Genomic DNA, 24,281 nt, shown 5'->3' with positions numbered 1-24,281 from the left:
GGATGCCGGCTTCCAGGGGGGACCTGGGGATTCCCCCGGAATTACAGCTCATCTCCAGATGACAGAGATTGGCTCCCCTGCATAAAGTGGACACTTTAGGATGGACTCTGTGGCAAGGGGATAGACTTCTCAATTTCTGGGGGGTAGGGAGGCACAGATTTAAAGCTGGTCCAGGCAGACATTTAGATTATATTAAATTATTTTGGTGGGCAGCTGTGTCGGTCTGAAGGAAAGTTTGACCTCAGAGTCAATTGTAAGGCCAACAAGATTTAATTCTGGGGATAAGGTTTTGCGAGCAAGCTTTTGTATATCTGCAAATTAAACTTTGTTGGTCTTTAAAAGTGCCAGTGGACACCAACTTTGTTCTATATTCTATTTAAAAAAACACACAAATATGCTGTCAACAATTAATCATTTGGCTTAATTTTCTTTCTCTTTAACTTGCAATTTGACTGAGATTCAGATACTGTGAATTTCTTCACTGAGGTAATTTGAGTGAATATTCCATTCATACCTAAAAGGAAATGCTTCCTCTCCCCTCTCTTTTCCTCACAACTTTGGTTGAGTGGATGACTGGCTGTAGGTCATATACTGTGCTTTGTGGCTAAATGGGGGATTCGAACTCGGGTCTCCCCAGTCTTACACCAACACTGTCACAACTGCATCACTCACATACTGGATACTTAATATGAATTTCCAAATGTATCTCAGAATTAAACCATGGCTTCTCAGATATTCTGACCTGAAATTACAGAAGCCTTTCTTGGTTTGAGTAGAGTCCACAGAACTTTCTATATTTATCCTCCACCACCACCCCACCATGTACAAAGACAAAAACCCCCCATGGGTTTCGTCCCCTTCTTTTTCTCCAAAGCTGCAAATCTAAAGATACCCATATAACTAAGAAATGTTCCTAGTTCTTCCTCTCTAATGCTGCTATGTTCCAGGATACTAAAATCACAATATCTTCCAAGTATACTGTGTGCTTCAGTTACTCACAAGCTGAAAGTTGGAGCTTTAAGCCGAACTGCTAAAGATTCCAAGGCAAAAGTGAGGTGAATCAGTGTGTGTGTGTGTGGGGGGGGGGGGGTGTGCTCTGGTGCAGCAAGCATAAAATTCCAGAGAAAGCAAGTGGAGCTGGTAGCCTTGGTATTGACAGAGAGCAGAAGAAGAGGAGTTGGTTTTTATACCCTGTTTCTCACTGTCTGAAGGAGTCTCACAGTGGCTTCCAATTTCCTTCCCTTCCTCTCATAGAATCACAGAATCATAGAGTTGGAAGGGGCCATACAGGCCATCTAGTCCAACCCCCTGCTCAACGCAGGATCAGCCCAAAGCATCCTAAAGCATCCAAGAAAAGTGTGTATCCAACCTTTGCTTGAAGACTTCCAGTGAGGGGGAGCTCACCACCTCCTTAGGCAGCCTATTCCACTGCTGAACTACTCTGACTGTGACACCCTGTGAGGCGGGTGGGGCTGATAACTCTGACAGGACTACTCTGTGAGAACAGCCCTATTAGGGCTGTGACTAGCTCAAGGTCACCCAGCTGGCTGCCTATGGAGGAGGAGCGGGGAATCAAACCCGACTCACCAGATTAGAAACTACTGCTCTTAACCACTACACCAAGCTGACTCTGCACAGTTTAAGACTGCACAGTTTAAGAGTAAGCAGCTGGCTTCCCAAGATTCCCCAGAAATCTTGTTTATGCCCCTGCACTGGGGTCCCTGTCCTCCCCCAGCTCCATCCCAAAATCTCCAGGAGTTCCACAACCTAGATCTGACAACTGGGCCTCCCCAACTCCTGCTGGTGGCCTGAGGGAGCCTGGCAACCCAAAGAGGCACATTGGACTTCAACCAGGGCCAGAGCCTTCTCTGTCCTGGCCCCCACCTGATGGAACGAGCTCCCTGAAGAGATCAGGGCCCAAACAGATATAGAGCAATTCCACAGGGCCTGCAAAAGGGAGTTCCTCCACCAGACATTTGTTTGAGGCTGACCGACACAATAACATCTGTGGTCCGTCCCCCCCCCCCCTTCCATGACTGAATCTGACCTACCTAAGGGTTCTGTGAAAGTTACTGCTCTTGCTGAAATATTGTTCTAGTTGATATGTTACGTTGTGATTATTATATTTGTTATAATGTTCTACGTAATTACCCTATGACGGTTTATGTAAACCGCCCAAAGCCGTATGGAAGGGCAGTATAAAAATCAAAATAAATAAAATAAATGCAGCTCTAAGCCCCTCATGATAAAATCAATGCTATAATAAAGGATCCCACTGAGTTTGCTAGGGTCACCAACGGTCTTGGCAATGTGCTGCAAGTAAATAGTCACTGTTTGGTAATGGGGAAGTGTCGCTTTGTATGATGCATCCTTGATATTTGTTTTCCCGGGATTGTGGTTTATTATGCCAGTAAAGGTTGCTGAGCTGAGCTGAATGCATGAAGGAAGGAAGGAAGGAAGGAAGGAAGGAAGGAAGGAAGGAAGGAAGGAAGGAAGGAAGGAAGGAAGGAAAAGGGGTAAAGAAAGAGGAAGGAAGGAAGGAAGGAAGGAAGGAAGGAAGGAAGGAAGGAAGGAAGGAAGGAAGGAAGGAAGGAAGGAAGGAAGGAAGGAAAAGGGGTAAAGAAAGAGGAAGGAAGGAAGGAAGGAAGGAGGAAGGAAGGAAGGAAGGACCGACTTGATTCCCTGCCATGTCCTGCTGTGTGTGTGTGAAGGAAACAACAAAGAGAATATTATGTGCATAACAGAGGAGAGCTTGTGCTATGGAGAAGGTGGGCTATGGACAATATAAAGGAGACTTCTATGCAAAAAAGAAGGTCTCTAAATGATTCAAGCCTGAGTCTTCTCGGTTTCCCCTAGCCTTAGCTTACTCTGGGCTGCATCTTGCACATGTATTTTCTGCTCTAGCCACAGCTTCATGAGGAATTAGGACTCAGTGAGGTAACCCCCCCCCCCAATCTATAGCATCTCTGCAGAACCACAGCACAAAGTGTAAACTGTTGATTCTTCATCCCTGTGTCTCCCCTCATAGATGGTTAGAGGCTAGTGGCTTGGAGGGAGGTCAGGAGGAGTCTTTGGTTTTTTCTTATTATAGTCATGAACCATTATGTATATTTAAATCTGGTCTTGAGATTACACAGGGCATATGATAATTTTTCAATAATGGCCTATGGACCATTATGTTTATGTTTTTAACATGTGCATTTTTTTAACCTTAAAGAATTTTTAAAATCTGTACACAATAAATGTTTATATATTTTTGTAACCTGTTGTCCAATTTGCACAGACACCCAAGCTTTCAAGTCCTAGTAATTTGTTAGGTTTTTTGTTTTCCTTTCCACCTGGAATTCCCAGGAGAGGATAACACTTTGTTCCTCTCTTGAAAGAGGCAAGGAAAGAAGGAGAGGCAGCTGTGGTTGCTAAGAGCCAATGCACTCTATGCATGAGCAGAGACACTTTGCTCACACACTTTTTATTATTATTTTTTGGACAGACAATGTGGGGTCATGGTGAGAGTGATGGGACCAGGGATACCTAACTTCAAATAACTGGCTGTGGAAATTACTAGGTAACCTACATCACAAGGCCGTTGTAAGGATAAAAAAGAGGGAGGGACAGCAATGTATGTCCGAAGGTGAGGGTAAAACAAGGCACTAAAATAACTAAGTTCTTGTGTTCTGAGTTGTGGGTATAGAGGCTGGAAACAGAGCTGAAGAGTGGCAGCTTCTAATTTGGTGAGCCAGATTTGATTCCCCATTCCTCCACATGCAGCCAGCTGGATAACCTTAGGTTCGCCACAGTCCTGACAGTGCCATTCTGACTGAGCAGTAATCTCAGGGCTCTCTCAGCCTCACCTCCGTCACAGGGTATCTGTTGTGGGGAAAGGAAAAGGAAGGTGAATGGAAGCTGCTTTGAGACTCCTTTGGCCAGTGAAGAGCAGGGTGTAAAAACCAGCTCTTCTTCTTCTGATTTTATAGAACATGCTAAAAGGTGTCCTGTATTCCACACTATAGCACATCAGTAATTGTTGTTGTTGTTATGTGCGAAGTCGTGTCCGACCCATCGCGACCCCATGGACAATGATCCTCCAGGCCTTCCTGTCCTCTACCATTCCCCAGAGTCCATTTAAGTTTGCACTGACTGCTTCAGTGACTCCATCCATCCACCTCATTCTCTGTCGTCCCCTTCTTCTTTTGCCCTCAATCGCTCCCAGCATTAGGCTCTTCTCCAGGGAGTCCTTCCTTCTCATGAGGTGGCCAAAGTATTTGAGTTTCATCTTCAGGATCTGGCCTTCTAAAGAGCAGTCAGGGCTGATCTCCTCTAGGACTGACCGGTTTGTTCGCCTTGCAGTCCAAGGGACTCGCAAGAGTCTTCTCCAGCACCAGAGTTCAAAAGCCTCAATTCTTTGACGCTCGGCCTTCCTTATGGTCCAACTTTCGCAGCCATACATTGCAACTGGGAATACCATAGCCTTGACTAAACGCACTTTTGTTGGCAGGGTGATGTCTCTGCTTTTTAGGATGCTGTCTAGATTTGCCATAGCTTTCCTCCCCAGGAGCAAGTGTCTTTTAATTTCTTTGCTGCAGTTCCCATCTGCAGTGATCTTGGAGCCCAGGAAAATAAAATCTGTCACTATCTCCATTTCTTCCCCATCTATTTGCCAGGAATTGAGAGGACCAGATGCCATGATCTTTGTTTTCTTGATGTTGAGTTTCAAGCCAACTTTTGCACTCTCCTCCTTCACCCGCATCAACAGGCTCTTTAGTTCCTCTTCACTTTCTGCCATTAGAGTGGTATCATCTGCATATCTGAGGTTGTTGATATTTCTCCCTGCAATCTTGATCCCAATTTGTGACTCCTCTAATCCCGCCTTTCTCATGATGTGCTCCGCATACAAGTTAAATAGGCAAGGCGACAGTATACAGCCTTGCCGAACTCCTTTCTCAATTTTGAACCAATCAGTGATTCCATGTTCAGTTCTCACTGTTGCTTCTTGACCTGCATATAAATTTCTCAAGAGACAAATAAGATGCTCTGGTATTCCCATCTCTTTAAGAACTTGCCACAATTTGTTGTGCTCCACACAACGCTTTAGCATAGTCAATGAAGCAGAAGTAGATGTTCTTCTGGAACTCCCTAGCTTTCTCCATGATCCAGCGTATGTTGGCAATTTGATCTCTAGTTCCTCTGCCTCTTCGAAATCCTGCTTGTACTTGTGGAAGTTCTCGGTCCACATATTGCTGGAGCCTAGCTTGTAGGATTTTGAGCATAACTTTGCTAGCATGAGAAATGAGTGCAATGGTGCGGTAGTTTGAACATTCTTTGGCATTGCCCTTCTTTGGGATTGGAATGTAAACTGACCTTTTCCAATCCTGTGGCCATTGTTGAGTTTTCCAAATTTGCTGGCATATTGAGTGTAGCACTTTTACTGCATCGTCCTTTAAGATTTTGAATAGTTCAACTGGAATGCTGTCACCACCACTAGCTTTATTGTTGCTCAGACTTCCTAAGGCCCATTTGACTTCACATTCCAGGATGTCTGGCTCCAGGTCAGTAACTGCCCCATTGTAGTCATCAGGGATGTTAAGCTCGCTCTTGTATAGTTCTTCTGTATAATTTTGCCACCTTTGTTTAATCTCTTCTGCTTCTGTGAGGTCCCTACCATTTTGGTCCCTTATCATACCCATCTTTGCGTGAAACGTTCTCTTCATATCTCCAATTTTCTTGAAAAGATCTCTGGTCCTCCCCATTCTATTGTTTTCTTCTATTTGTTTGCACTGTTCATTTAAGAAGGCATTCTTATCTCTTCTAGCTTTTCTCTGGAATTCTGCATTCAATTGGGTGTATCTTTCTCTTTCTTCCTTGCCTTTCACTTCCCTTCTCTCCTTAGCTATTTGTAAAGCTTCCTCAGACAGCCATTTTGATTTCTTGCATTTCTTTTTCTTTGGGATGGTTTTAGTTGCTACCTCTTGTACAATGTCGCGAACCTCCGTCCATAGTTCTTCAGGCACTCTGTCTATCAGATCTAATTCCTTAAATCTATTTGTCACCTCTACTGTATATTCGTCGGGGATATGATTTAGTTCATACCTAAGTGGCCTAGTGCTTTTCCCTACTTTCTTCAATTTAAGCCTAAATTTTGCAACAAGAAGCTGATGATCTGAACCACAATCAGCTCCTGGTCTTGTTTTTATTGACTGTATAGAACTTTTCCATCTTTGGCTGCAGAGCACATAGTCAATCTGATTTCTGTGTTGACCATCTGGTAATGTCCATGTGTAGAGTTGTCTCTTGGGTTGTTGGAAAAGAGTGTTTGCTATGACCATTGTATTCTCTTGACAAAATTCTACCAGCCTGTGCCCTGCTTCATTTTGTACTCCAAGGCCAAACTTGCCTGTTATCCCAGTTATCTTTTGGCTTCCTGCTTTAGCATTCCAATCCCCCATGATGATAAGCACATCATTTTTGGCATTGCTTCTAGAAGGTGTTGTAGGGCTTCATAGAACTGATCAACTTCATCCTCTTCAGCAGCAGTGGTTGGGGCATAGACCTGGATTACTCTGATGTTGAATGGTTTGCCTTGGATTCGAATTGAGATCATTCTGTCATTTTGGGGATTGTATCCCAAGACTGCTTTTCCTACTCTCTTATTGATTATGAAGGCTACTCCATTTCTTCTGCGAGATTCTTGTCCACAATAGTATACCTGATGGTCATCTGAATTAAATTCACCCATTCCTGTCCATTTTAGTTCACTGATTCCTAAAATGTCGATGTTCAGTCTTGTCATTTCTTGTTTAACCAATTTCTTGTTTAACATCAGTAATATTGTACTACAAAAACATGTTTCCATATCTCATATATCAATAGACAATGAAATAATTGTAAGTTCCAATTTTTGCTGTGCTTTCTTGGGATTCATTTCTTATGTTGTAAATTGTTGAGATTGGGGGCTGTTAACCATATAAATTGGTGGACGTGAAGAAGTAGTAAAAAGCTCTGAAAAAACGAGTGTCTGGATTTCAGCTCCTTGTTTTGTCCTTAGCAAAGGACAAAAGCAAAGTTTCTCAAAGTTTCTCAGCAAAGTTTCTCAAAATTCTTCCTTCATGTTGTCAGAATTTCAGCTGGAGCTCTTCCCTTTTGTAAAACTGGTACTTTGGAATGTTTCTACAACAACTTGCAGTCTTCTGTCTTGCAAAAGAGCCAACATTTTCCTGAGAACATGAAGGAAGAATTCTGGGGTCCAGGGATTCCCTGGAATGACCGCTCATCTCCAGACAGAAGAGACCAGTCCCTCTGGAGAAAGCCAATGCTCTATTGTATTGCACCCCACTCATTTCTAGGCTCTATCCCCAAATCTCCAGGAGTTTCTCAATTTACATTGGACAGCCCTAACCCCCCATCTGCTGCCGATGGCCAGGGCAGGGGAGGAGACCTGACAACCCAAGAGGGGATTTGAACTCAGGTCTCGGATCCTAGTCTGACACTACTAACCGCTGCACTATACTGGCTCTGCTTTAAATATCTAATATAAAAACAATCTAACACAACATAGATATCTACCCCTCATATCAATGTAAAAGTATAGTCCCTGTTCCCTCCTTATTGATCCGGTTTCTTCGACATTTCTTTCACCTGCCCCCACCTACTTGCTAACCCCAATTCTTGCCCCAGGCCAGTGTCCTTGAGTCTCCTGGGGGGAGGGGGTGTTGATTTCCTTTCCCCCACTTCTTTTGTCTCTGCAAGGCTGATGTGATTTTGGTATTCAACTTGCAAGATTAAGAGACAACCTAGAAACCAGTATCTGTTCAGGGGAAGGACAAACAACAGGGTGGATAGGTGAGGGGACTGCCCAGATAACACTTCCCCACTCCAAAATAGGTGATGAAGAGGCTGCTGGGCATTTTGGCTGTGCACATTCCCCCCCTCCCCCAACTTCAAAGGGGCTTCCCCTCCAATTTGAAAGATTTCCTGGCTCTTCTCAAACAAAGAAAGGGGAAGAACAACCCCAGTTTGATAGACTGCTCTTTTGCTGCTTTTTAACACTTTAGATGGGGGGGGGATTGCTGTTGGGTAACACTTCTCTATTTCGAACCTCTCTTTAAGACAAACCAACAGCAGCAACACAGCGTTTTAAAGTTTTGCTCCTTTCTTTAAAAAAAGTTTCAAAAATTATGGTGGCAGAAGAGACCTGTCAGGATGCACTGAAGAGAATAGTTTGTCAGCTGCTCCAGCAAACTGTTCCAGCATTTATTGTTGCTCTTTTTGTGCTGAGAACACATTTTAAAAATTATTCTTAGATGGCCTTGGCTAGCTGGGCCTATTAGCTTTTGGAAGCTAAGCAGGGTCAGCCCTGGTTAGTGCTTGGATGGGGGACCTCTGAGGAAGTCCAGGGTGGCGACACAGAGCCAGACAATCGCAAACCCCTGCCATGAATGGCACAGGCTAGCCTGATCTCATTAGCTCTTGGATGCTAAGCAGGGTTGGCTGTGATTAGTGCTTGGATGGGAGACCACTGAAGAAGTCCGGGGTCACTATGCAAAGGCAGGCAATGGCAAACCACATCTGAACGTCTCTTGCCTTGAAAACCCTGCAGGATGGCCATAAATTGTGATTTGATGACACATTCCACCAACAATGGTGAACTGCAAAACTCCTAGTCAGCCCGGACTGGGAAAACACAAGATTATGTTGGGTCAAGGACAAGATTCTGTGCACATAGAATGAAAGCTGCCTCATACAGTACCAGAGCCTCAGTCCGTCAAGGTCAGTATTGTCAACTCAGACTGGCAGCTGCTCATCACTGAGTTACAGCCCCACTTCCTGGCTCTCCAACATCTCAGGTGGAGGTCTTTCCCATCTGTTCCTGCCTGGTCCTTTAACTAGAGATGCCGGGGATTGAATCTGGGACCTTCTGCATGCCAAGCAGAGGCTCTTCCACTTCCTAGTTCTCCAGGGTCTCAGGCATTCCCATCCGTTCCTGCCTGGTCCTTTAACTGGAGATGCCAGGGATTGAACCTGGGACCTTCTGCATGCCAAGCAGAGGCTCTTCTACTTCCTGGCTCTCCAGGGTCTCAAGCAGAGATCTTTCCCATCCCCTCCTGTCTGGTCTTTCTAACAGATCCTGGGGATTGAACCCGAGAATTCTGACATCCCTAAGCAGATGTTCTACCATAGGACCACAGCTCCTTCCATAAATGACAGCTCCCTTGGGAGCTGTCAGAAGTCTGTCAAATCCTTCTCCATTTCCTGTGCCTGACACCTTAGGTAGATGGGAACCTAGATTTCAAATTGGTTGTTTACAATGCTTTGTAGACTCCAGGAGAGTAACAGTGTCAGTCAATAGTGTTAGGCTAGAACATAGCCTCAAAGAGGAACAGATTTAGTTTTTGTGGCCTTAGCCATGGGGAGAGGCCATGGCTGATCAGTAGAGCTTTGCATAAAGAAGGTTCCAGTTCTTATGCGGCTGCCAGAGTAGACAATACTAACCTTGAAAGATCAATCAGTGGGCTGCTGCAGGAGTAGACAATACTGACATTGGGAGATTGAGCAAAAGGCTGACTCATAAGGCACCTTAGTGTCAGATAAGGGTCAATTTGCCAGATTAAGGCTATTTAGCATTAAGGTGTATTTAGCATTGCTTGGAGAAATGCATTAAATTTGCCAAAGAACAATTTCTCTGGTGTTTTGAGAAAGAAAGAGAGGTGATCCATCATTTCTGCAAGCATTCCTCTTTCCCTTTGAGAATACTGAAAAGATACCCACAAACCCTGGACGGTGTGCAGCTCTCTTCAGCCCACTCCACCTGGAACTTGGGCGTGATTCTGGACGCTTCCCTCACAATGGAAGCCCAGGTCACAAAGGTAGCGCGGCTGGCATTTTACCATCTCCGCCAAGCCAAACTACTAGTGCCCTACCTGGCCCCGGAACACAGTGATCCATGTGACGGTCACTTCTAGACTGGACTTCTGTAACTCACTCTACACAGGCCTACCCTTAGCCTTGACCCAGAAATTACAGCTGGTCCAAAACGCAGTGGCCAGGGTCCTCACAGCAACACCGTGGAGGTCCCACATCTGGCCCATTCTCCATCAACTGCAGTGGTTGCCAGTTGAATTCCAGATCAGGCTAAAGGTTCTGGTAATTACCTTCAAGGCCATACACGGTCAGGGCCCAGTGTACCTGAGGGACCACCTCCCTGCCTATGCCCCCAAAAGAGCTCTGCACTCCACCACCACCAATTGGCTAATGGCCCCTGGCCCTAAAGATGCCTTCTCTGTCCTGCCCCCCCCCCCCCCCGGTGGAAGAGCTCCTGGAGGAGATCAGGGCCCTGACAGAACTAAAACTTCCTCAGGGCCTGCAAAGGGAGCTCTTCCGCCAGGCATTTGGTTGAGACCAGGCATAACCAACAATGTCTGAAGGGCCCCTGGTCCCTCCCTCCCAGAACTCCACCAGAGGGCTCTGGATCTGTTGCATCGTTTGCACTGTTACAATTCAGTTATTTGTTATATTATTGTTACCTAATACCATATTATTGTTATGGTATTTATATGTTATGGATTGTTTCATGTATTGTTTATACGTTGTATGTAAACCGCCCTCAGCCTCCAAGGAGGGCAGTATATAGATAAATAGATAAATAGATAAATAGATAAATAGATAAATAGATAAATAGATAAATAGATAAATAGATAAATAGATAAATAGATAATAAACATGGAATGTTGTGATCCTTATTCAGGAGAAAACAATGACAATGGAGGTGGCTTCTAAGCAAGCATGCATGGGTGAGGATGGTATAGGCCAATGGAACATTTTTTAAAGTTATATCTTACTTTTAAAATTTCGAATCTTTTTACTAGAATGTGGACCCCCCCAGAACCCCCCCCAAAAAAAAAACAGGTAGCCAATTCCCAGGAACGCTGAATGCTAGTTGACAGAACTAGCTCTGAAAACCAAGTTCCTCACCCCCCTGGTATGAAGTGTGCCTGCGCAGTCAGGGTTCCTGAACTCTCATAAGATGCAAGAGCTGGACGGGTGTGGGCTGGCATACAGGTGCCTGGGGAAATGAGAAGGAAAAGAACATTGCTCTTGTTCAAGGGTGCCCAGATGGTGGCTCTCCAGATGCCCATGGAATGCAATGACCATAAACCCCTGCCAGGATCTGGAGAGCCACTGTTTGGCCACCCCTGCTTGAGTTTCTGGGGAGGGGGGTACACGGTGGACGGTGGCAGGTGGGATCCACTACTGGGCATGCTACCCATTATTCTAAATTGTCCTTTTGTTGGTGTTGCTTCAATATATACCACTGACCCAGATGGCTCAGGCTAGCTGGATCTCACCAGATTTTTGAACCTAAGCAGGTCTGACCCCAGTTAGTACTTGGATGAGAAACCACGGAGGAAGTCGAGGGTTATTACGTTGAGGAAGGCAATGGAAAAGCACTTCTTATTGTCTCTTGCCCTCACCTGGATGGCTCAAACTAGCCTGATCTTGTTAGATCTTGGAAGCTAAGAAGATGGTCCTGGTTAGTCCTTGAAAGGGGGACCAACAAGGAAGTCCAGGGTTGCAATGTAGAATTAGGTCATGGCAAACCACCTCTGTTTGTCTCAGGCTAGCTTGATCTTATCTGTTCTCAGAATCTAATCAGGGTTAGCCATGGTTACAAGAAGAAGAGCTGGTTTTTTATGCCACTCAATTCACTACCTGAAGGAGGCCCAAAGTGGCTTACAAACACCTTTCCCCAAAACAAACACCCTGTGAGGTCATTGGGGTGAGTGAGCTCTGAGAGAACTGCTCTGTGAGAGCACCTCTAACAGGACTGTGACTAGCCCAATGTCACTCATGTGAAGGAGAAGTGGGGAATCAAACCTGGTTCTTTAAATTGAGTTTGCAGCTCTTAATCATGACACCACGCTGGGTCTTAGTGGATGGGAGACCACCAAAGAAGTTCTGGGTCGCTAGGCAGAGGCAGGTAATGGCTCATCACCTCTGAATGGCTCTTGCCTTGTAAACCCTATAAAGGTAAAGGTAAAGGTATCCCCTGTGCAAGCACCGGGTCATGTCTGACCCTTGGGGTGACGCCCTCTAGCGTTTTCATGGCAGACTCAATATGGGGTGGTTTGCCAGTGCCTTCCCCAGTCATTACCGTTTACCTCCCAGCAAGCTGGGTACTCATTTTACCGACCTCGGAAGGATGGAAGGCTGAGTCAACCTTGAGCCGGCTGCTGGGATTGAACTCCCAGCCTCATAGGCAAAGCTTTCAGACAGCTGCCTTACCACTCTGCGCCACAAGAGGCTCATTTGTAAACCCTATAGAGTTGCCTTAAATCAGAGACAATTTCAGCACTTCCCATGACCATATATATGATCCTGATATACTCAGCACTTTACCTCTAGTTATAAAATCTTAATTTTTATGGGAATACCACCAATGTTTTTTGAAGTCAAAGCTCTCACAAACCACACCATTTTTGAAGGGTATTACAAAGTCAAAATATTAAGTAGGAGTTTGATGAATACAGATCAATTGAATTTTCATCTTTTTCTATTATCTTTACTTTAAAACAAAACAAAACTTTTATTTGCTAATCGAATGGCTTCAAATGGGACAGGCATTTTTGTTGCTGTTGAAAATCTGGTTCTCTTTTCCCAAAGTGGAGATTTTAAACCTATTTTTATTTGTATTGACAGAATAATTGCAAACGCTCTCTAGAAAAATATACAATATCAGCATAGGAGTGATTGACATCTTAGACCTTGGGATAGACGAACTGCTTAAGGTCAGGAAACTGACCACTCTCTTTTGGCCTTAACAAAATGTGTGGGCAGACGGGCACAGAGCGGCAGATGGTAGACTGCTCTAGATATTTTTCCCATTTAAAACAACGCCATCTCTTCTCAGTGTCAGGGATTATAGGTTTATACGCCATCCAGGAAGAAGGCACGGAGAATCCTTCAAAGCACAAACAAAAAGCTTTGGGGTTGGCTGGGTGGTCACCATTTGTTGGTTGGTTGATTCTTTTTATATCAGTCAGATCAAGACAATGCTTTGAAATAACAAGTTAAACACACACATATATACAAACAACATTAACCTTTGTGTTAATCTGGAGGAGCTTTGAAGTTTGGTTGTATTAATATTAAGTAATAATATATATTTTATTCTAATACTATAAGCCACTCTCAGAGGTTAAATTAAAAAACAAACTACTAGCCAATGCTAGATTCAAAAAGCAAAAAGAAAAGGTGCATCTTTAAAAAATTCTCATTTATAAGCAAATACATATGCTGGAGATTCAACTATTTTAAATGAAAAAAGAGTTTGCTGGAAAAGGCAAAAAGTCCACCAAATGCAAAGACACAATTGATCCTGCCCGTTTTCCTTTTTAATATTAAAATAAAATCATTTAAATTCTGAAAACACTGACTGCTCCTAATCATCTAATGAATTTGTTTTTTTTTACCAATCTATGCCTTTAAAAAGAAGTTTCCAACAGAATCCAATCCTTTTTCATTGATCAAAAGACATATTTGATATAGCAGAGCTCACATCCTATTTGTGTAAGATAAACATCACCATCCATATGATTGGACTTTAAAAGAGTCAACTATCTCTTTCTTACTCAAACTTTAGCTGCTCTTTGTTAAAAATGTCATTTTCTCCTCAATGAGACAAAATGTTGGTTTCCAAGAAGATAAACTGTCTACACTTAGCCGTCTCTAGGCTAGGAGAGGACTTCACCCCTCAAAGAACCGAGATTCTCATAACGGACTCCTAGAGGAGATGGAAGATTTCTGTTTTAAAAAATAATTTTGTTTCAGATATTTTACAAAGGAAAGTTCTTTATGAGCTAGCTATTGTAGAAAATAAATGGCAATTATATTCATTTATGTCAAAATGGACCCAAATTTTCTCTCCAAGACAAGTTAATCATATTGCAAACCTTGGTCTATTTTCCCCAATTTTCCTTCACTGAACATTTAAATGCAAGATTTGGCTGTGTATGGCAATTTTCTGAATTTTGTATGGCTAGTAGGAAGGATGCCATCCATTGGGGAAAGCAAAATTTTGGCTGCTTCTTTTCAAGGAAATTCCAAGGTAGCAAAACGATTCTCTCATAGGGTCAAAAGTGGATTGAGATTTTATGGAAATTCATCGGAACAGAAAAGTTATAAAATGTCACATGTAATTAATGAAATACTTGCCCATTCTCTAATAGCAACTCCAAGCCCATTCCGTAAAATAAATATAATTTTATCCATTTAATATTTCTAAAGATTGAAAATCTACATGGGCAACGACCACTGAATGATTTGCAATAGAAATATCATGACATTCTACCATTTGTCAAATTGCAAACACATCCATCCCAGGGACAAATTTTTGTTAAAAAAAAAAAGAAAGGCTTCCTTACCTTCTCCCTAGATCTCTTCCAGATCCAAGGTGACTGCCCGGAGAGCCGTCGAATCCCTCTGCAAGGAAGCATAACAGAAATTTAGTCTAGGGGAACAGATCAAGGAGAAAAGCCCAGGGCAGCTTCTTCCCAACCCCACGAAACCACAAAAAATAACCCCGGCTAGAAAGAGCAAAATGTGTTGAAAGGATAACCCCAAAGTGATACAGTGGGAGATCCCTATAATCTGCAATAAAAAGAGAAGCTTAACCTGAATTGAAAAGAGATTTAGAGCTAGGGTAAGAGATTCTACAGCCCAGGACTTCTCTGGGCATTTAGATCCGAAGGTTTGGGATTTTCTCCTCTTAAGCCCTGGGGGGGGGGGCATGGCGGTGGCAGCGGTGGTGCTAGGGGGAGGGTTTCCTAAAAAAAACAAAACCCACACCACACTTTGGTGCACTGTGTACAAGGTCCATTCTTAGCTCTCCTCTGAGGTTCTCACATGATTGGTATTACAGCAATGCTCTTATAGATTAATAAATAGTGGAGAGATAGATTAGTTGGGGAGCCTTTGGCTTTGGTGCCGTGGTGGCAGCGGATAGGGATAGAAATGGTTGATGTTGTCTGTTTCCCCAGGCAGAGTGCTAGCTTTTAATGCTGCCCAATACTTTGAGGAGGGCTCCTCCGTCCCATGAATCAAGATGCTCAAGTCCACAATCTTGCATTCTGTGGAAGGGATCAGATGTGAAAGCAAAACAGAGGCTCCTGCAATTAAGAGACTAATCCCACAGAATGCCACTCTTTCACTATCTAGGGCTCGAAAGACGGCAGCTGTTGATGGTTCCTCCAGCTATGGCGGCGGCAGGGGAACGCCAGCTCCCCAAATGGCATGTCCCCTCTTGCTTCTTTGCTTTTGCCAACTTCCCCAGGAAAACCAAGTTCTGTGCAAGTTGCGCATTGGTCCTTAGGGCACATTATTTCATTTATTTTTACTTAGGATGTTTTAGTCTGCCTTTCCACCACAAAGGATCTTAGGCACTTCTGAACTTTGACCTCCAATGATCTCATTCTTTCTTTTGGGAGTTCTGCAGCAGCGCAGGACATCAATCACCTTGATCTTGGAAGGGCAGAACTGGTTTTCTGTGATACTCCAGTATCCAAACTGGGTTCCCTCTATGGAAGATGTCATCTGCACCCCACAGTGCTGTGGGATGGAACAAACTCATAAATGCATATGGCAAAGAAAGTGCTGTTTTTAATAGTGGTTAGCCTGAGAGAGTGAATGGGCTTAATTTCACTTTCCTGGTGCAGATGAGCTGACTTGTTCAGCAGATGTGCTGACACGGCTGACTAATTTGCGCAGGTTCACTCAGGTGCGTGAACCCTAGCCTTGAACATAAACTAGTTTTCATCCGTCTTTCCCTAGAGACATGAAGCAGGACAGACAGTGCCCTCAAGAAGTCAGCATCTTGGCTTCCTTTCTCCCTCTGCAACAAAGGAGGTATGTGGGTTTATGTTGGTTTTAAAAGTTCAGGGTGTATGGTAGACCAAAATGATACCAGTAGTCCTTCTCCCTCCTCCCCCAAAATTTGTAAGTTTAAAAAAGAGAAGAAAAGAACAGCAAGTTCACTAGACAGTTGTTCTTCTGTTAGACTCAGGGACATGAAATACCTAGCATGGAGGACTGAGCATATTTATGGAGGCTGTTTAGGAGCTCAAATGATTCCAGGTCTCATGGGAACATCCAACAGATTTTGGCCAAAAGAATTATTTGCTAATCCAGAGTATCTCTAAATAATATCAGGGAAATTATTTCTAGTGCTTGCTAGAATAAAAAACGTACCATAAAGGCATAGGCACAATTTAGCCAAAATTAAGAATGTGAAAGGAACAGAGCTGGTGCTTCAACCTCCCCACAGAAATATTTAAATGTCCTTAACTTTAGTTGGATTGGGCTTTCTAAGTGTGAGCCTGAGCCAAAATGGGGAGAAGAAAAGGTAACCAAAAATTAACAGACAGTTTTCCTTCCATGCTTGGTATCCTTTCTGCCAAGCAAATTCGAACAGAAAACAAAATATTCAAAGAGACCAAACTGTCCCATTTGCAAAAATAAGGATTACAAAAGCCTTATTGACCCTAACAATTGAAATAAAATTCGCAGATGTGTTCCTTCATTAAAAAAAAACATCTGTGTTATTTGCAAGGATATAAATGTATAAAATATAAAACAACGAAAAAGCAAGCATTAATTTTCCTCCTTAAAATTCAAGTCCCAGTGGCATCTTTTATTTTGTGGTTTAAAGGAAATTTTAAAAACAAGAGCTCACTTAATATATGATCTTATTCCCCAACAAACCAGTAATCTTACTTCTAAGAACCCAGTGTGTTTTACAGCAGTCCCACGTCTCCATCCCTCCCACCCTGTACAAAAAGCAAATGCAGTCTGAAAACGAGACTTATGCTCCAATATTTTTATCTTGCACACAAACATTGCCCTCTGCTCTTTGAAAAAAACTTAGGAGCATCTGCAAAAGCAAAACAATTGGAGATTAAGGATATTTCTTCAACATGCCATTAAAGAGTATGCAAAAGGATTCCAAAATTTCACCAAGGGAACTCTTGGACAGATCTCTTGAAACTGCTGACTTAAGAAGCTTAAGAGCAGGAAGAAGCAGAAAGGAGCATTTTGAATCCTTTGGCAAACTCTACTCTCCCCGTCCCAATTCACCAGCAGCCAGATTTTATTTTAGCATTGCAATTTTCACAGGCAAGATTAGCTGCAGCTACGCAAGGACAAGCCTCAAAGGAGCCCTAGCGCTGGAATCTGGGCAAACTGATAATCAGCATGGGTTTGGAATACAGCTCCATGCAGCCTCTAATGGGAGGAAAAATGGAAAGCGTAAGAACTCAAGAAACACCTGGACATTCTGAGCACTAAGCAACTAACACCAGCTCAGGTTCCCTGAGACAGTTTTGCCTGAGACCGTCAGAATCCAATGAAGATACCTCTGCAATTCCCAAGAATCTGGCCAGATCTTGAACTGCGGAACGGAATCTACCCATCAAATTCAAATCCAAAACCTTTAATGGCATATAAAAGGTAACATCTGCACATAAATGAGTAATAATAATCACAGAAACTGAGAACAAAACAGATAATAGGTAAAAGATAAATAAATACATTCCTCCATAAAATGCTCAATAAGTAATTGCTTACATCAACAATAAATTATGTCTTGCACATCCAGTTTCTCTTTTGTATCACAGTAGCCAAAAATGTTGAGTAATGCTATCCAAAGGGCCAAGGAAATTGACAATCATAGGTTAGATAAATTGGTGTCTGAGCATACAATTTGACAGTGGAGTAAAACCTGTGATACTGAGTCAGGCTCCAACTGGCAAAATTTGCACAACCTATTCTCCAACAGCTTTGGTAGATTATATCTGAGTGTACCACTGAAGGGAAGATGTTTAATCTTTTGATCATAAAGGCCTGAGAGTTGAGTGGATTAATAAGATTTTGTCCTGGGAAAACTATATTCAAAACACCTACTAGACTCGATGACTACTAATAATTTACCAGGCAAAGAACAAGTTGGATTTCATTCTGGATGTCCCTCTCTTGACCATTGCCTTAGCTTATCTACCAATCAAATATCTGATTGATGACCATTCTTCTTCTGCATATTGCTTCTAATACTGAAGGGCTGCATTCAGAAAAGCAAAGGGAAGCTTCTCGTTGAAATAGACAAGGCAGACTTATTTAAGGTTTCAGAAACTTCAGGAAGGTGACCCAAAGTCTGCAATCTGCCAGGCATCCCTCTGTATAAATGCACCCCACTGAAGGTGAGAAGTGAGAAGGAGGCTGGAAGCAACAGACATTAACTGGCTGATCGGTTTTGTGATTTTATATTGATTGATGATTTTATTAGCTCACTGTTGTTATTATGTATATTCTGAATTCGTATGATTTTAAATGCTGTAAACTGCCCTGAGCCAGCAATGCTGGTCAAAGAAATCAATTAAACCAACCAACAAACAAACGAAAACTTGCTTTGACAACTGGAAGGAAATGCACTTACATGGGCAATATTTGAAAGATACTGAGATAGGGATGCCAGCCTCCAGGTGAGCCCTGGGGATCCCCTGGAATTACAGCTCATCTCCTGCCAACAGAGATCAGTTCCCCTGGAGAAAGTGGGAGCTTAGAAGATGGATTGTATGGCATCATGCCCCACTGAAGTCTCTCCTTTCCTCCAAACCCCACCCTATGCAGGCTCCACTCCCAAAGTCTCCTTCCCTAACCTGGAGCTGGCAACCCAACAAAGAGAACAAAGCTGATAATGGAAACACCTGGAAGTAGTTCCAAAATGGGCCCATTTGGAAAGAAACAAAAGGATTAATTCTGGCCACACAAGAGCAGGCAGTTGAAACGAATAGTAGCAAGATGAAGATTCAGAAGATCAGAGATGAAAGCAAACGTTGACAAAGGATGAAACGGTCAGCCACATGGTCAGTGCCCACAGTAAAGCTGCTCAAACTGACTATAAAGAACATTTTGAAAGATCTGCATTTATGTTGCACTGGCAACTTTCCAAGAAGCCAACTTTCCAACTTTCCATCAGCCAGACATTCATGGGAGCACAAACCACAAAAGTTCATGATTCTTTGGGACTTTAAATTGCAAAGAGATAAACACCTGGAACATGATACCCCTGATATCACAATTGTAGAACAAGAGAGTTTGGCTTGTTGACACTGCAATCGCAAGACAGCAGAATAGAAAAGAAAGAACAGGAGAAGACTACCAAATGCCAAGACTGATAAGAAGACTTAGACTGCCTCTGGGAGAAGAACACTACCATCATGTCATCAGTGCCCTTGAAGCAATGCCTAGAAGTCTCGAGAAACAGCTGACATTCTGGGCACTGAGCAAATAACACCAGCTCAGCTTCAGAAGAGAGTGCTGCTTGAAACAGCCAACAGCTTGTGAAGATGCAACTGCAATCCCCAAGAACATGGCTAGATCTCGAATTGCAGGACACCATCCACCAGTCAAATATCTGACTGTGACCATAATAGTAATAATAATAATGATAATAATAATAAAGTGCAGGATTGTAAGCATTGAAAGTAAATGCCACTTTCTGTAGATCCCACTCAAACCTAACTAGCAGAGTTCCAAACTCTAGGTGGAAGTCTCCTGGCATTACAGCCAATTTCCAGACTACATAAATCACTTGTTTATCTGGGGAGTTATGCATGGCATTATTCCCTAGCTGGGTCTTTGCCCTCCATAAGATATAAAGGACCCCCTTTTAAAAAATACTGTTGTGCCTACATATCAACTTGATATCAACCTATTTGAAGGGATGGTTCTAGAAATCGCTACTCAAACAGGAGCTATTGCATGCTCAATCAATGACTATCCCAGAAAGACGAAAACACTGCAGGAGCTCTAAGAAGCCTATTTGGATGAACAGAGAACTTCAAGAGGAACTAAGAACGAAAAGGAAAATGTTCAGGAAATGGAGGGAAGGACAGAGCTCTAAAGAAGAGTACCTACAGGTTACTAGGCACTGTAGATCAATCATAAGAAAGGCCAAAGCTGAAGGTGAGCTAAGATTGGCCAGAGAAGCCCATTGTAACAAGAAAAGATTTTTCAGCTATGTGAGGAGCAAACGTAAAGTGAAGGAGGCAATAGGCCCACTGTTGGGTGCGGATGGACAAACTCTAACGGAAGATGCAGAGAAAGCAGAAAGGCTTAGTGCCTATTTTACATCTGTTTTTTCCCACAGGTCAAAGTGTTTAGGCACATCTAGAGATGGCCATAGCCAAAGGACAGTGTCTGGGTGGCAGGTTAACATGGATAGAGAGGTTGTCGAGAGGCATTTAGCTGCACTGGATGAGTTCAAATCCCCTGGGCCAGATGAAATGCACCCGAGAGTACTCAAAGAACTTTCCAGAGAACTTGCACAGCCCTTGTCCATCATCTTTGGAACCTCTTTAAGGACTGGAGATGTCCCAGAGGACTGGAAGAGAGCAAATGTTATTCCGATCTTCAAAAAAGGGAGGAAGGATGACCCGGGAAACTACAGACCAGTGAGTCTGACCTCTGTTGTGGGGAAGATATTAAAGGGAGCGATCTGCAAACATCAGGAGGACAATTTGGTGATCCAAGGAAGTCAGCATGGATTTGTCTCCAACAGGTCCTGCCAGACCAACCTGGTTTCCTTTTTTGACCAAGTAACAGGTTTTGCTGGATCGGGGAAATTCGGTTGATGTCATTTACTTGGATTTTAGTAAAGCTTTTGACAAGGTTCCCCATGATGTTCTGATGGATAAGTTGAAGGACTGCAATCTGGATTTTCAGATAGTTAGGTGGATAGGGAATTGGTTAGAGAACCGCACTCAAAGAGTTGTTGTCAATGGTGTTTCATCAGACTGGAGAGAGGTGAGTAGCGGGGTACCTCAGGGTTCGGTGCTCGGCCCGGTACTTTTTAACATATTTATTAATGATCTAGATGAGGGGGTGGAGGGACTACTCATCAAGTTTGCAGATGACACCAAATTGGGAGGACTGGCAAATACTCCGGAAGATAGAGACAGAGTTCAACGAGATCTGAACACAATGGAAAAATGGGCAAATGAGAACAAGATGCAATTTAATAAAGATAAGTGTAAAGTTCTGCATCTGGGTCAGAAAAATGAAAAGCATGCCTACTGGATGGGGGATACGCTTCTAGGTAGCACTGTGTGTGAACGAGACCTTGGGGTACTTGTGGACTGTAAACTAAACATGAGCAGGCAGTGTGATGCAGCGGTAAAAAAGGCAAATGCCATTTTGGGCTGTATCAACAGGGGCATCACATCAAAATCACAAGATGTCATAGTCCCATTGTAGACGGCACTGGTCAGACCACACCTGGAGTACTGTGTGCAGTTCTGGAGGCCTCACTTCAAGAAGGACGTAGATAAAATTGAAAGGGTACAGAGGAGAGCGACGAAGATGATCTGGGGCCAAGGGACCAAGCCCTATGAAGATAGGTTGAGGGACTTGGGAATGTTCAGCCTGGAGAAAAGGAGGTTGAGAGGGGACATGATAGCCCTCTTTAAGTATTTGAAAGGTTGTCACTTGGAGGAGGGCAGGATGCTGTTTCTGCTGGCTGCAGAGGAGAGGACACGCAGTAATGGGTTTAAACTTCAAGTACAACGATATAGGCTAGATATCAGGAAAAAGTTTTTCACAGTCAGAGTAGTTCAGCAGTGGAATAGGCTGCCTAAGGAGTTGGTGAGCTCCCCCTCACTGGCAGTCTTCAAGCAAAGGTTGGATACACACTTTTCTTGGATGCTTTAGGATGCTTAGGGCTGATCCTGCGTTGAGCAGGGGGTTGGACTAGATGGCCTGTATGGCCCCTTCCAACTCTATAATTCTATGATTCTATGATTCTATGAAATGCTAGCTGTAATCAGTGTTGCTGTAGTTATAGTTTTAAATGGTTTTAACATGTAATATTTTATATATTTTTTTAATTTTTTAATTGATTAATACATATATATATATATACATATAATAACATTTCATAATTCAGATTACTGTAATCATATAACTTATTTATTATAACATATTCAAAGACGCTTTTACTTAAATATATCCCCACCTTTTCCCCAGTATGACGACAGTTCTATTAACTTATGTCGATACATTAACCTGTTATATAACTTCTTAAACTCTTACTCTTTGTTCCATGGTGTTACTTTCCTGCCCGGATATATACTTATAATATTCTAACACTTTAGTCTTCCTAGATGGGCTGCCTCAGATGTTGATATTAATATCTGATAATACTGTATTTACATTATCAATACCTGCATGTAGCTGTTCTCGTGATCATGTTTATTTTACATATTTCTTATCTATTTAGATTGATAATTTAGAAACCATTTCCATTGTTCTGTAAATTTCTTTTCTTCTTGGAAGTTTATTAAGGTTGTTAATTTGGCCATTTTTGCCAATTCAGCGAGTTTCTCCATCCACATTTCTACAGTGTATATTATTTATTGATGTTGTACACTTCCCTGAGCTGGCCTATTGGGGGAGTGGTTTATAAATAGAATGAATTAATGAATTAATGAATTAATAAATGAATGAGTGAGTGAGTGAGTGAGTGAGTGAGTGAGTGAGTGAGTGAGTGAATGAATGAAGAATGAATGAATTATCCCTATTCTCTGATACTTCACCCTCAAATCTCTAGCAATTCCCAAACCCAGAGCTGGCAGCTCTATCTACTAGAACTATTTAGTCAGGATTCCTGTGTTCTATGTTTCATCCCTCCAGCCTAGCCGAGCTTTTGTGGGTTTTTCCTAGAAGCCTGTTGGAAGGGGCTGTGGCTCAGTTGGAAGAACCCATGCTGGCATACAGAAGGTCCCAGGTTTGATCCCTGGCATCTCCAGTCAAAAGGACCAGGCAGTGGATGATGTGGAGAGCCACAAAGTGGGCTGTAGTTCAGAGATACAGCTTCTGCTTGGTAAGCAAAAGGTCCCTGGTTCATTGGTGGGTGGATGCAGTTGGAAATGTGAAATACTTTATTGGAATGGGGAAGGATGTTTTATTCTGCCATCTGTGGGATTGCTAATATTGTTGTGACTATTGGGGTTTTAACTGAGGGGATTTTACTGGAATTGTATTATTATTGTTTATTCTGTTTTATCTTGTTGTAAGCCACCTCGAGTCGACTTTGTCAGGAGAGGCGGGGTAGAAATTAAATTATAAATAAATCAATGAAGAAATTCCGGGAACTCCAATTAAAAGGACCACAAAGTGGGGCTGTAGTTCAGGGATACAGTCACTGCTTAGCATGCAGAAGGTCCCCAGTTCAATCCCCAGCATCTCCAGTTAAAAGGACCAGGCAGGAGGGGATGGGAAAGATCTCCACCTGAGAACCTGGAGACCCATGAAGAGGGTTTGTTGCTCAGTGGCAGAGCCCCTGCTTGGCATGTAGAAGGTCCTAGATCTGTATCTATGTTGCACTGGAAACTAGGTTCAATCCCCAAGCAGGAGGGGATGGGAAAGACACCCTGGAGAGCCATGAAGAGGGTCTGTAGCTCAGTGGCAGAGCCCCTGCTTGGCATGCAGAAGGTCCCTGGTTCAATCCCTGTTATCCCCAGTTATCCACCAGGCAGGAGAGACCCTGGAGAGTCGCTACCAGTTGATGTAGACAAGTCTAATCTTGATGTCCTGATTCAGTATAGGGCAGCTTTGCATAGAACTGGGGACCAAATGGCTTAAGCAGAAGACAATTTCTGCTCCCAAGGAACTTCCAATCACAAGATAAGCACAGCACTAACAGATGGCGGGGGGGCAGAGTGCCCACCGATTCAGTGATTGCAGCATTAACAGGAGCGGGCACAGAACACCAGCTGCCCATGGGTTTGTTTCCCCTGCATTCTTGCAAGACTACCAATTTGAATAATTCTTTATTGGCTTGAAAAAGGCATGCAGTTTGGTGAGGCTTTGCAGACAGAGGAATGGTCCATGAAAACAGGATGGGGTTAGTCTGCTAGCTTATGCCAGGAATCTCAGAAGGTCTTGGCCCTTTTGTCGGTCTGTGCCCTATTGTTGGCTGTCCAGAAGAACTGGTTGGCCACTATGTGAGATGGTATGCTGGAGTAGATGGTCTGAAGGCCTCGGCCTCTCTGCCCTGTGGCTGGTCATCCAGGGAAACTGGCTGACCCCTGTGTGAGAGGAGAGGCTGGATTAGAGTAATGTGACCAGCCTTTGGTAGGACTGTCCTGACTTTAAAGGATTTTTACCACATCCGACGGCATTTTTTAAATGTCCCGTCTGCCCTGGCCTCTCCCCCGCCCCCTGACACGTGCATGCGTACC

The 24,281-nt window shown here is 43.2% G+C and overlaps 1 protein-coding gene and 1 long non-coding RNA gene across 7 annotated transcripts in view; one reads left to right on the top strand and one right to left on the bottom strand.

Moving 5' to 3' along the window:
* LOC143837093 (homeobox protein otx5) overlaps window positions 1-24,281 on the bottom strand; it is a 59,181-nt gene that overhangs the window by 29,292 nt on the left and 5,608 nt on the right. Inside the window, exons 1-3 of one of the 5 annotated variants that reach the window (XM_077336567.1) lie at window positions 14,665-14,978; window positions 14,415-14,472; window positions 10,966-11,056 (exon numbers count right to left, since the gene is read on the bottom strand). The gene's annotated coding sequence lies outside the window, so the exon portion shown is untranslated. Of the gene's footprint in view, window positions 1-10,965; window positions 11,057-14,414; window positions 14,473-14,664; window positions 14,979-15,061; window positions 15,081-24,281 lie in introns of those variants that run through there. The other 4 variants (XM_077336566.1, XM_077336565.1, XM_077336564.1 and 1 more) reach the window with 4 other exon arrangements.
* Window positions 1-24,281, top strand: part of LOC143837096 (uncharacterized) — a 32,447-nt gene that overhangs the window by 4,295 nt on the left and 3,871 nt on the right. For both annotated transcript variants that reach the window (XR_013230914.1, XR_013230913.1), the window contains exons 2-3: window positions 15,820-15,894; window positions 22,762-22,921. This is a non-coding gene — a long non-coding RNA (uncharacterized LOC143837096). The remainder of the gene's footprint in view (window positions 1-15,819; window positions 15,895-22,761; window positions 22,922-24,281) is intronic.

Source organism: Paroedura picta, chromosome 5 (genome assembly GCF_049243985.1).
Source record: "Paroedura picta isolate Pp20150507F chromosome 5, Ppicta_v3.0, whole genome shotgun sequence".
Classification (NCBI taxonomy): Eukaryota; Metazoa; Chordata; class Lepidosauria; order Squamata; family Gekkonidae; genus Paroedura; species Paroedura picta.
Note: the sequence above shows the minus strand (reverse complement) of the source record. Positions and strands in the feature narration are given on the sequence as shown.